We start from the raw sequence: 10,398 nt of genomic DNA on the forward strand, positions 1-10,398 counted from the left end.
CAGATGTTGAGTATAATCATGGAACATTATGTAACACATTGTCTAGTTTAGGGAAGGGCAGTCTCACATGCAACATTGAGCCTGGAGTTGACCATGCTCTCTGTTGTTCATATACTATTGTATGCTACTCATGTTTACAAAATCTCCTCAAAATTCCTGTGATTCCTGCCATCTGGAGAACATGTCAATATGCTAATTCCAAAAATACCTGGATTTTAAAGATTCAACATCTGGTCAAATATCAGTACCTGTGCAGACATTCACTGATATGCTGAACTTTTTCCTGATAATCAGTCCCTGGCTGTCAATGACATTTGATGAAACATTTTTTTGGTTGATGTTTGTTCACACCTCATTAAGAAGTTAGAGGCTAATTTCATATATTTTATTCAAGGGAAAGAATTTAGGTGCCATTTAAGAGATAGAATTTTATTGCTAATGCTGGTATATACCTCACACTTTTCATTTATTTCTACTTGGCATTTGTTTTGAAATATTTCTATCTTAGATTACATTTCAATAACATAGATGTTAGCTACTAATTCGGTTAGATTGCAATGACTGACAAAGATGAAGGATTGATTTGATTTGTTATTTTTTTAACTACCTTATATTTTTGTTCAAAATATCCATACTGAATTAAGTGAGTCTTCAACTTCATTTTTGGAATGGTTGGTATGTCAATGGATTATAATAAAATCCTGCTATGGAATTTAATTTACTATCTTTGTTACTATGAATAAACATTTGTTTCATAATTTGGTTGAATTACGACTATTTCAGTGCAAATTGTTTCAGTACAAACCAATAGACTGGGAAAATGAAGTGTCCTGTTGTCATATTCTATAATTATTATATACCTGGTTCTAATACCATGTCAAATTAACTGGGAATGTGCATGGAGGCAGACTCTTCACTCCATTGTGACTGCTATTGTGCCATCCTGGGCTGTGGCAGTCTTTTGGAAGTCATTTGGAGCACATGAGCAATGGAATGGGATCCATTCAATACTCATTAAAACAAGACTATAGGTCAAACATTCAGGTCTTTAATAATCTTGAATTTGGTTTTGCTCAGATTTGGAGGTGAGGCTCCATGTGCTTTTTTACAAAGACATCCTCCATGTTGCTTGGAACAAAAATAGTATTTCTTAAAATCTTTTTTCTTTTTACCTAAAACTCATATTATGTACTTGATTTGGAGGCAAGAAGGCAGAGCACACATCATCGTGTCCTTCTTGATTATCAAGGCAATATTTGGTTTCTATTTTCCTTTAAGTTTTTCTGTTGGGTTGCAATCTTAAGCTATCCATTACAGTACATTTTAAGTTTATAAAACAAAGTTTTCTTCTGTTTCACAGATAATATTCATAGATTCTTTCTAGTTGCTTATCCCTTTATTTCTTGTTGAAATCAGATATCTGATTCCATGATATTTTATGTGTAACAGGTGATGGCCTCTATCCTATTTTCATGTCAGAGAATTGTCTTAAAAGTGTTGCTGCTGTATATTCATTAAATTCTGATGTCATTTATTATTAAACCATTCTTATCCTGTTTTTCTCCATTAATCAGATACTGATTTGTGATTCTTCAATCACTTGAAACAAGGTTTGATATGGCACAGAAGTACTATTTATACAAAGCATTGAAGCACTTTTGAGTATCTGCACTCATCAATCTACATGGATTGAAGGTCATCCTCTTTCATTAAAATATATGTGATAGCAAAGATGTTATTCATGAACCACAGATATCTGAAAGGCAATGGGATGTCCATTATACAACTATGCACCAACAAATAGAATTTCAGTTTCTTCATTACAAATATCATCTTAGTCTAATATAATTTAAACGATTTTTGTACAAAATTCAACTTATTCTAATGAAACTAAATCTGACATGTTATAGCTTGTTTAGACTCAGGATTTTTAACCCAATGCATCATAATTCGCAAGACATATTACTTCACTCACACTCAATGTCCATGCAGGATGGCTGATGGTGATTCTTCCAAGGTATCCCCTAAAATCCCTTAATACGTAGAACTTAGCTTACAATAAGGGGTCCAATTTCCGTTCCGATCTTCATTGTCCGATATACATGACTACACTAATATTGAACACCAAAATTAGAATTTCAATATTATATAAAAAATTTACACCTGAAGGACATCTGCAGTCTGAACCTATGAAAGCAGGGTGTACCTCCCAGCCCTATCAACCTACATGCCTAACAGGAGCTCTTCCATAATTAGAAACATAGGGGAAACCTTTGGCTGAATTCCCACATCATTTAGGACCTCCACAGAGATAAGCACATGAGGTACTTATGATAAGTAAGTACCATTGAGGCATAGGATGAAAGTAGACATCTCAAGTGTTCTGCTACCAACTTGATGGGCTTGCGCTTCTCTTGATCCTGTCAAACTTCTTTCTAGTTAACCCCTTTGGAAATAAAGCACACCATTTTCCCACTGTTCTTACACGGAAAAAAAAGCTCATTGTCTGAGATCTCTGGTTTTTGAAAAGGAGGTGATCAGTATTTATGTCCCAGGAGAGTCTCCAGGATAGGCAATTCAGCTTCTGTTCAGTAGAGGGAGAACTTTAACAGAAAGGCAAAGCCTGTTTCCCATGACATAAACAATTCCTTGTCTGAACATTCTATTGTATCCTGGAGAGGTCTTGGTATCCCTTGTGATGTCATCAGTGTTGTAACAACACCAACTACACTTAGGGATTTCAAACGGTCCCTAGAGAGTTCAACCACATTTATGTTTGCAAGATGGTGGAGGAGTCTCCTTGAGAGTGAGAATTGAGAGTTTAGAGAAATAAGAGAGAGACCTAAGGAAGCTGGCTTTACATCTCACTGTAAAGCATCAAAAAAGATTCGGTCCTGGGACAGGAACAGTGAGTCACGGAACATTGATGTGAAAATTCCTGGAGTAGGCATACTTGAGTCTGGCTTTCCAGTAGTGAATAACAGAAAATGCTGCCACTGTGAATTTAAGGAACTTTCCTGCTTATCATAATTTCTGAATGGTGAGGATTCTAGTACATTAGTTTGTCCATCCAGGGAGACAGGAGCAGGCATTTCCAAAGCTAGTATAGTGTGAATTTTTATACTTTATTTTATTGGATTTTGGCTTGCCAAAAGGAGACCGTAAAGAGTCAGGGAGGAAATGATATTTCCCAGTTTATATCTGTTCAATATTTTACGATATTCCCAGTTTGTTCTTCTAGTTACAGTGGCTATCAGACTGTACTAACTCAGAGCAAATTATTCTTATGAGACAGTACATTCTCTGAACTCCTCTGAAAACCAACCCCTGAGAGTGACATCCTACGCATCCTGAATCAGCAGTTTGTGTGTCTGACGTGTCTTTAACAGAGAAAAACAACTGTCAGAATCAGAGACAGGTACTTTTTCCAATTCAAGATTATTTAAGTCTTTCAATTGGATGAATTGTTCAGTCTTTTGATGATTGTTTGCCATACATAACTACTTATTCCACAGTCATGAACCTAGATTTTTTTCTTTTAATAAGGTGTGTGCATTAGGGGTCAAAGTCCCATTCCAGATGTCTACTGTTTGTGAGGACTATTAGATACCTTAAGTAGTGTATGCATTTACATATGTTTATTCTTCCTGAATATACTTACCAGATAGGGAAATCCCTTTTATGTCAATGGGATTGAATCATTCAAACATATTTACATAACATGACTTTGAAGAACAAACCTGAACTTTATGGTAAATATAAATGTTTAATCATCATGGTGTATTTTATGCAAGTAATACTGTGTCCTATGTACTTTTCAATGATTAGATGAAGAGAAAAGGACCCGAGCGTTCATCCTTTCATGTGGTTCAATTGTGAGAAAATCTGTTCAGTCTATTCTCTAAATGACTTTTTCTAATTCAATTCATGTAATATATATCTCCTTAAAATATTGGTAAAAAAATCCATATTTTTAAAGTAACCTTTATAAAACAAAGAGTTATCTATTGATTTTAAAGTATGACTTTAGAGAGATCCCCTGAACCAGAGAGGTTATCATAGGATTTGAGATCAAAGTCAATTTGTTAATAATCATTCATTACAGAAGAGCTGTTCTTGAAAAATACTGCTAAGATAGGGCCTGTTCATGTGCAGAGTACCAAATATTCATTCACATTATGCTCCAATGAATATGAATCTGGTTATGAAAATCCTGGTATGGAAAACTCCCAACTATGACTACAAAGCATTTTATAATGAATGTTGGATGTGGAGACATTAGATCAACTCTTTATTGCCAAGGAGAAACCCATTAATTTTTCCTTTTTTTCCCCTTTTTTTATTAGATTTTTTTAAATTTTACATTTCAAATGTTATCCTCCTTCCTAGTTTCCCCCTCTGAAAACATCCTTTCAGCATAGAGCCTTCTCAGGATCAAGGGCCTCTTCTCCCATTGATCTTCAACAAGGCCATCCTACACTACATTTGCAGCTGGAGCCATGGGTCCCTCCATGTGAACTCTTTGGCTGGTGGTTTAGACCCTGGAAGCTCTGAGCTACTGGTTGGTTCATATTTCGCTCCTCCAATGATGCTGTTAGCTGCTTCACCTCTTTGATTCCTTCCTCTAGCTCCTCCATTGCAGACCTTGGGCTCTTTCCATTGGTTGGCTGTGAGCATCCACCTCTGTATTTGTCAGACACTGGCAGAGTCTCTCACTAGACAGCTATATCAGGCTCCTGTCAGTAATCACTTGTTGGCATCCACAATAGAGTCTAGGTTTGGTGACTTTATATGAGATGGATCCTCAGATGGGGCAGTCTCTAGATGGTCATTCTTTCAGTCTCTGCTCTACACTAGTATCTTCCTCATGGATATTTTGTTTCCCCTTCTAAAAGGACTGCAGTAGCCACACTTTGGACTTCTGTCTTCTTGATTTTCATGTGGTTCATGAATTGTAACTTGATTATTCCAAGCTTCTAGGTTAATATCCACTCATCAGTGAGTGCATACCATGTGTGTTCTTTTGTGACTGTGTTACCTCACTCAGGATGAGAATTTCTAGTTTCTTCCATTCAATGAGTTCATTGGTTGTAATAGTTGAGTAGTACTCCATTGTGAAAACGTACCAGATTTCCTGTATCCATTCCTCTGTTGAGGGACATCTGTGTTCTTTCCAGCTCCTGGCTATTATAAATAAGGCTGTGATACACATTCTGGAGTATGTCCTTATAACATGTTAGAGCATTTGTTGGTTTTATGACCGAGAGGGAGAATTTGTCTTAATACAACTGAGTATAATATTTTTCCTGAAGATACAAAAACACAGTAGATGGCTAAGTTTTATGCTATTACAAATTTAGCAAGTGATTTGTATAAACAGCAGAAATCTCAGTTGGACTTATCAGCTGAATATGATGGAAGCAGGAAAATAGTCATAACTTTATTTGGGATGTCATGTATATATTATTTTATACCTTTCTATATTTTCATTTTAAAATATGCCATGGACAATCTTAAAGTAAGTTGTGGTGGGTATGACTCTTTCAGGAGATCTGCTTAGGCCATCCTCTGCTACATATGCAATTACAGGCACAGTTCTGGGGTGTACTGGTTAGTTCATATTGTTGTTCCTCCTATAGGGTTGGTAACCCCTTTAGCTCTTTGGTATTTTCTCTAGCTTTTTATTTAGGGGCCCTGTACTACATCCAATAGATGACTGTGAGCATCCACTTTTATATATTGCACTGACATAGCCTCAGAAAAGAGAGCTATATCAGGGTCCTGTAATAAAAATCTTGCTAGCATATGCAATAGTGTCTGGGTTTGGTGGTTGTATATGGGAAGGATCCTCAGGTGGGGCAATCTCTGGATGGTCCTTTTTGTCTTTCTCAGCTCCAATATTTGTCTTTGTAACTCCTTCCTTGGGTATATTGTTTTCCATTCTAAGAAGCAACGAACTATCGACACTTTGATCTTCCTTCATCTCAAGTTTCATGTGTTTTGCAAATTGTATCTTGGTTAGTCTGTTTCTGGGCTAATATCTGATTATCAGTTAGTGCATACATATGCGTTCTTTTGTTATTGGGTTGCCACACTCAGAATGATATCCTCCAGATACATCCATTTTGCCTAAAAATGTCATAAATTCATTGTTTATAATTGCTGAGTAGTACCCTATTGTGCAAATGTACCAGAATTTCTCTATCCATTCCTCTGTTGAGTGACATCTAAGTTCTTTTCAGCAACTGGCTATTATAAACAAGGCCGTTATGAACATAATAGAACATGAGTCATTATTACACATTGGAGCATCGTCTGGGTATATGTCCAGGAGAGGTGTTGCTGGATCTTCTGGTAGTACTATGTCCAGTTTTCTGAGGAACTGCCAGACTGATTTCCAGAGTCGTTGTACAAGCTTGCAATCCCACCAACAATGGAGGAGTGTTCCTCTTTCACCACATCCTCACCAGCATCTGCTGTCTCCTGAATTTTTTGATCTTAGCCATTCTGACTGGTGTGAGGTGGAATCTCAGGGTTGTTTTGATTTGCATTTCCCTGATGATTAAGGATGTTGAACATTTTTTCAGGTGCTTCTCAGCCATTCGGTATTCCTCAGTTGAGAATTCTTTGTTTAGCTCTGTACCCCATTTTTTAATAGGCTTATTTGATTTTTTAGAGTCTATCTTCTTGAGTTCTTTATATATATTGGATATTAATCCCTTAACGAATTTATAATTGATAAAATTCTTTCCCTATCTGTTGGTTGCCTTTTTGTTTTATTGACAGTGTCTTTTGCCTTACAGAAGCTTAGCAATTTTATGAGGTCCCATTTTTTTTCGATTCTCGATCTTATTGCACAAGCCATTGCTGTTCTCTTTTACGAATTTTCCCTCTGTGCCCATATCTTTGAGTCGTTTCATCATAAGAAGTGATTTTAGACCGATGTCTTGCTTTTCTGGTGTGATGGTGTATCCAGGGCTTGCTATGGTGGGATATTTTGGTTCTGTTGATACCAAGTAACCTTGGTTTCTGTTGCTTCTGTTCTTATGCTTGCCTCCTGCCATCTGATTATGTCAAGTACTTGCTGCCCGAAATATATCTGATTGGAGCCTGTCCTTCCTATAATCCCAGTCCATTCAGGATTCGTCAGAGTCCATCTTTCTCTGTGATCCTTTTGATAGAACCTAGAGGGGAAACCCAGTGGGGAAACCTCCACTCAACTCCCAATTGGGCGTGAACCCAAGAATCACAAACAGAACACAACACCTTGATGTAAAAACATGAGGTAGTTTAATGGCAGAACTCCGGGTCAAAAGGTATCTCACACAGGAGTCAGTGGATCCGACCATGAGGCTTGGAAGCTAGATGGTTTTATAAGGTATGGGGCTTAGGGGTGTGGAATTCATCATAGCGACACACTATTGGCATATTCAAACATTAACAGAAAGATTTCATGTCAGCAAAAGGGCATCAGGACTTTCTTCCTGTGGGCCTTGGGGCTTATCTTTTTCACATAGCAACCAGTTGTTTATGACTTTACCCAGTGTCAAGGGGCAGTAGACAGAGGGGATGTTCCAGCCAGGTTGTGTTGACTCAGAAAAGATAGCCTTGCATTCTTTTTCATCTTTGCAGTCAAGCTGTTCTTAGGAATGTCTTCACAACAGCCCTGTCTGTTCTGCTTTGTCCTTGGCCCCAGGCCACGGGCTCATAGACAACTCTTTTACATGAATCACAAGTTACAAAATCTCATTTTCCTTCACTTTGATTACAGGTTCCTATGAACCTTAGATTCTGGGTGTCTCAGAGTTCTTGGCAGTCAAGCTTTCTCTGAGACTCTGAAATCCTGGTGTCACCAAGCTCCTGCTATTCTGTGACCCTGTTATCCTAAGATCCTGGGCATGTTACAGTGTCTGGAAGTGGTGTCTCTTCTGAGGACTCTGGAGCTGTCTGATCACTGATCCAAAGATCATGTGGAGAGTCCTCTGGGCGTCTGTTAGGTTGTCTGCCGACTTGAACCCAAGGGAACCTGGAGCTGGTGCCTACTGGAAGGGACTTGTGCCCGTGATTAAGCAGGTGTCCTACTCCCCTGCTGCTAACTCAGGTCCCTCGCTATTGGATTGGAACCGATGTTGTGTTCCACTCACCAGTGATAGAGAGATGGAGGTGAGAGTCCTCTGTGGAACGTGGGGGTGTCTGCCAACCTGCACCCTGCCAACCATTATTAATATTAGACTGCATAGCCAAAAATACACAGTGAAAAACAAATTAACTGAACTGCATCTTTGGAGGTCCTCGTCTGAAAATGACCTGTCAGGGTTCTGAGCCTGAATATTGATGTCTAATACGTACATACATACATACATACATACATACATACATACATACATACATACATACATACATACATGTGTGTGTGTGTGTGTGTCTGTGTGTGTGTATGTGGTTTCCAGGTTCTATATTTTGATAGAATTCCTTTATGTTGTAATGTATGAGATTCATATTCTCATTCCTTCTTTTAGGATCCACTACTTATGTTATATGTTGCTGTATATTTCAAACCTGATGTAATATTTTAATTTAGTGGTGTTTTGTTTGTGTATATTTTGGCTTTTGGGATTTGTTTGTTTTCATTTTTGATTTGGATCTCCAATTTGATTGTGTTTTATCTTTTTATCTGAGGGAGTTGACAAACATAAAGGTAGAGTGTGGTAGAATTTATTCTTTCTGCCTTATTATTTTGAAGCTAGGATATCAATTCTTTTCTAAAAATATATTTCATGTGTAAAATTTTGTATGTGTTTTTGCCTACATGCTTGTCAGTGCACCACATGATTGCACTGCCTATGGAACCCACAAAAAATGCAGAAGATACACTGGAATGGTAGTTACAGAGAGTAGTGAATCCCAATAAGGGTTTTTATAACTAATCTAATTTCTTCTTCGAAAGCAAGAACTATTAATCAGGTGAGCCATCATTCTATTCCCTGTCTTTTTTAAAATTTTTTTTTTAATTCACATTCCAGTCATTGTACAACTTCCCAGTTCCCTCTTCCACAATTCCTCATCCCATTCCCCACTTGTTGCCTCCTGCAAGCAGGTGTTCTGCAAGATCAATACACTATATAATTAACTGAAATTTCTGTCAATGCTCTACAATATTCTATGTGATGAATAAAATATTTCTTTCTCTCTTAATGTCTACTCCTCTAATACTTAGTATGAAAAAATAGTCTCTTATCTTCTCTCCTGCAAAGGGGATGATATTGGGATGTCATCTACAACATTCATTCACTCTCTCACACAGTTTGTGTTTTCTCTTAGCAGTCAACTAATACCAAAGTCACACATTCACTCAGATTCCAAAATAAGGTATCTGAGCTCATGTAAACTGTCATTCTGAATCAGAGTAAGAAAGGAATACTTCCAATGTGTAGTTACACCCAAGAGGTGTGTTTGTGTTTCTGTGTGCATGTAAATGTAACAAAAGTGCTTGTAAATTAGGGAGTTATTTGTTTTATATATGTGCAGAGGGAATATAAGTGTGAGAGATCAATATTGTAATATTATAATATTAATCTTTGAAAACTCCAAAATTAGAAATAGCATGCACCCATTTGCATCCTCATCTGACTGTAGGGACACTGAACTCTTGAGAATTTTTGAATTTTTGATAAGTAACAGTAACCCTATCACTGAATGTAAAATGGTCTGTTCTAATTTTTTTGTTTTTCCTGGTTTATTTTCATTTGAAATGTTATCTGCCTTCTAGATTTCCCCTTTGAACACTCCCATTCCACCCCTTAATCTGCCTCCATGCTGGTGCTCCACCATACATCCACCCACTACACTTTTCTGTGTAGCCCTGTTGTCTTGGAACTCACTTTGTAGACCAGAGTGGCCTCGAATTCAGAAATCTGCCCGCCTCTGCCTCCCGTGTGCTGGGATTAAAGGCCTGTGCCACCACTGCCTGGCACTCCAAATGTTTTTAAGTGTGCTGTGTGTATACCTAGTGCTCAGCAAGGCCAGGAGAGGGTTCTTGGGTCTACAGACACCTCTAACCTAGGTTTTCTACAAGAGCAGCAAGTGTATATTTTTTTGGAAGAAGAGAAAGACAGAAACAGAGACACAGAGACACATACACACACACACACACACTCACACACACACACACACATACACACACACACACACACACACACACACACACACACACATATATATATATATATATATATATATATATATATATATATATATATATATATATATATAGAGAGAGAGAGAGAGAGAGAGAGAGAGAGAGAGAGAGAGAGAGAGAGAGGTACCCAGAGAGAAAGAGAGACAGAGACAAAGAGAGTCAGAGTTTATGCAACCCTGACTGTCCTGGAACTCACATGA

Source organism: Mus caroli, unplaced genomic scaffold (assembly GCF_978045245.1).
Source record: "Mus caroli unplaced genomic scaffold, Mus_caroli_1 scaffold_22, whole genome shotgun sequence".
NCBI lineage: Eukaryota > Metazoa > Chordata > Mammalia > Rodentia > Muridae > Mus > Mus caroli.